This window comes from Juglans regia, unplaced genomic scaffold, assembly GCF_001411555.2.
Source record: "Juglans regia cultivar Chandler unplaced genomic scaffold, Walnut 2.0 Scaffold_1400, whole genome shotgun sequence".
Taxonomy (NCBI): Eukaryota; Viridiplantae; Streptophyta; class Magnoliopsida; order Fagales; family Juglandaceae; genus Juglans; species Juglans regia.
Genome location: NW_023344437.1, coordinates 1 through 237, shown reverse-complemented (window position 1 = coordinate 237; position 237 = coordinate 1). Strand labels below are relative to the sequence as shown.

General features: G+C 50.6%; 1 non-coding gene across 1 annotated transcript; it reads right to left on the bottom strand.

Moving 5' to 3' along the window:
* Positions 1 to 108: 108 nt before the first annotated feature.
* Positions 109 to 227, bottom strand: LOC118345089. The gene has a single exon (XR_004798753.1). It is a non-coding gene; the product is annotated as a 5S ribosomal RNA (ribosomal RNA).
* Positions 228 to 237: the final 10 nt, after the last annotated feature.

The following is a 237-nucleotide window of genomic DNA, read 5'->3' as shown; positions in this document are numbered from 1 at the left end:
ATCCAAACCCATGGCTACGCGATGGGCAGGGCGAGATTTTCCGAAAAATCCACTCCCGAGTGGTCCTTCTTGTCAATTTATCTCGCAAGGTGGAAAAAAAATCAACGAGGGGTGCAACACGAGGACTTCCCAGGAGGTCACCCATCCTAGTACTACTCTCGCCCAAGCACGCTTAACTGCGTAGTTCTGATGGGATCCGGTGCATTAGTGCTGGTATGATCGCACCCATCAAACTAA